The sequence below is a fragment of the Glossina fuscipes genome, unplaced genomic scaffold (genome assembly GCF_014805625.2).
Source record: "Glossina fuscipes isolate IAEA_lab_2018 unplaced genomic scaffold, Yale_Gfus_2 61646, whole genome shotgun sequence".
Classification (NCBI taxonomy): Eukaryota; Metazoa; Arthropoda; class Insecta; order Diptera; family Glossinidae; genus Glossina; species Glossina fuscipes.
The window spans coordinates 1,130,020-1,132,586 of record NW_024003855.1 but is presented as its reverse complement, the minus strand read 5'-3'; the positions used below and the strand labels follow the sequence as shown (position 1 = coordinate 1,132,586).

The 2,567-nt window shown below is 31.9% G+C and overlaps 1 protein-coding gene across 2 annotated transcripts in view; it reads left to right on the top strand.

Annotated features, from left to right (window-relative positions):
* Window positions 1-206: 206 nt before the first annotated feature.
* Window positions 207-2,567, top strand: part of LOC119643799 (phosphatidylinositol 5-phosphate 4-kinase type-2 beta) — a 35,471-nt gene continuing 33,110 nt past the window's right edge. For both annotated transcript variants that reach the window (XM_038043302.1, XM_038043301.1), the window contains exon 1: window positions 207-480. The gene's annotated coding sequence lies outside the window, so the exon portion shown is untranslated. The remainder of the gene's footprint in view (window positions 481-2,567) is intronic.

Sequence of the window (2,567 nt, the reverse complement as noted above, 5' to 3'; positions counted from 1 at the left end):
AAATTGAGCTCAAATCAATAAAAATTCTTTATTTGCAAAACATATTTTAAATAGTGGAAAAATGTGTGTGCCGATGTCGGTTAAAATACATAAAAAGCAGAACAAGTGATTTTTTTATACAATATCGATTTTTGACACAACTGCATATAAGCTGAGCGATAGTAACATTCGAATCATTGATATTAATGTAATTTTAGGTCTTCATAGCAAATTTATTTAGAAATATTTCAAAGTGTACTTGCTTAAAGAATAAATTGATTTATTCTTCATCACTCAAAAAAGCATGATATTTAAGATTCTTTTTCCTGCAATAAAAAACTACGCATTATCCAAAAATCTTTCGGATGTGAAGAGAAAGTAAAGACATCTTTCCTTCTTCAGAGATACTACAACCAACAGTAATTTAGCGAATAAGAACAAGCTAAGATATTTTTAAATGCTGTAGATGACATATTCTTGGTGAAGTTAATAAAGCCGATGGTATGTAATGCCAAAAACTGACGAAAGTCAGCAATTAAAACTCCGGAATTCCATTCGCGAATATTTCATCTTGACGTAGCGATTGACGAATGAAATTATATTAAGGTGAGGGCTATCTTGCGTCATATGTACATTTAACAAGGACACGCGTGCCTTTAGTGTAATTCCACAATTTAAGTTTGACAGGTGGAACAATCCATTCGTAAACAAGCGCAGAATTAAAACTTTAAAACATCTGTAAAAAATCGTAAACCTGTATGACCTGTTTCCGTCTTTCACGTATAAAAACAAAAGGGATATTCATATAATTCAACTCAACTGTTACATATTGCGATACAAATATAGTAGGCACTTAGCGCTTAACCGCAATGGGACTTGGTCGATATTTTAAGCGTAGGTAAGAGCTACTTCTGCTGCGTGATTCCAATGACAGCACTACTAGCTCGCGATAGGTAATGAAAAAGGGCAAAGGATCATAGCGGATGCACAAGTAACCATAATGTGGATCAACAGAACAATCAACATAAAAACAAAGCAATACAATAAGCATTAAAGAAAGATTTTTCAGCATAATAAGGGTTGATCTCGCATTGTATAACCCATCCTGCAAAAGTTATCACCTCTGATCTAGGGTGATTTATTACTTCTGCTGCATTTACCAGACATTCCGCGCGTTGATTAACACATTTTTAATCTATGGGTTATTGTTTGCTGAGTACCATTATTATTACGAAAAATTAATACTCACGTAAATGGCCTCGAAATGTTCTTTCGGTACGAAGTATCCATATTTGTTAAGAAAATATGTAGCCCGAGATAGACGGTAGTCTAATTATCTTTATTTGTCTCTTGATATTAACACTTTGTCCATGTGAACATTAACTTTTACACCTGGTAGATATATTGAAGTCATCGCATGTAATGTATAATAGATATGATTGTGCTTATTCTTGTCTAGTTAATGGCAATGTTATTGAATAGCAACATAAATTATTTGTATCCCAGCAAAATACCTAAGGGTTTTAAATTCAAAGAAAGATAATAAATAAATCATTTGATAAAATATTTCAGTGCAAAAAGCAGTCAATCGAAAATAAACAAGTAAATTGTGGATAGTTAGCAAAGTATGACATACTCAGCAAACGTATTTTGTTTTCCTGAAATACACGATAGCCCAATATTTATTTTTGGTGCAGTTATCCTGTATAGTAACTTTCTGTTAATGTTCATTTAAACAACGTTAGTTTTGTCTTTTTAGCGTTACAGCATAAATTCGACAGGCTTATTTCACAGACTTTGCGGTTATTTATTGGAAATGATGTCATCTTACTGCATTGTTCGTTTTTCAACTGTTAGAAAAAATTTGATGGTTACAACATCCATCATTTTTAGATGACCATAAGTCCCATATAACATATTTTTGAAGGTCGTTGTGACGATATATTTAAAAATTTTATTAGTAAAATGAGCATGTTTACAGGTCATCAACTAAAATGTAGCATCGCGTAGTGTGCCTGAAAATTTCAAACGAGATACTAAAACTCAAAATGCGAAGCTACAATTTCTAAAGCAGTCATGAATATAGAAAGAATATACATGACGAATATCGGCTATGGGGTTTATCTTAAACAAAAGTAATTATATTTGCTTGACGCCAGAATTTTCTTTGAAACAAAGTGAAGTGGCAATATAGAGGTTAGAAGCTGCTATTGTACGAGGTAAACGTTTAATTATACATATAGTTTCGGTAGCCTGGAATTTGTTATAAGACCTGTACAAAAGTTTTCTGCCAGAGCGTAGAGTACAATACAAAATCTAAGAATTGTTATATTCTTTCGCACGTCTAACTATTCATATGTACTTATATGTGGTACATGTTTCATGTATTCATTTTAAATAGTCGGTGAAATTCTTGCACTAAATTTTTTGTTAGTTCCTACATAGATGTATTAAAACGAATTCATTCGCAATCTAATTTTTATGATATCACGAGTTATGATGGTTCAAATATCGCCGATTGCTTAAAAAAAATTTTGCTTAAAAAAAAAATCCAACAGCATCAAGGCTTTGAGGCCAATTAATATATC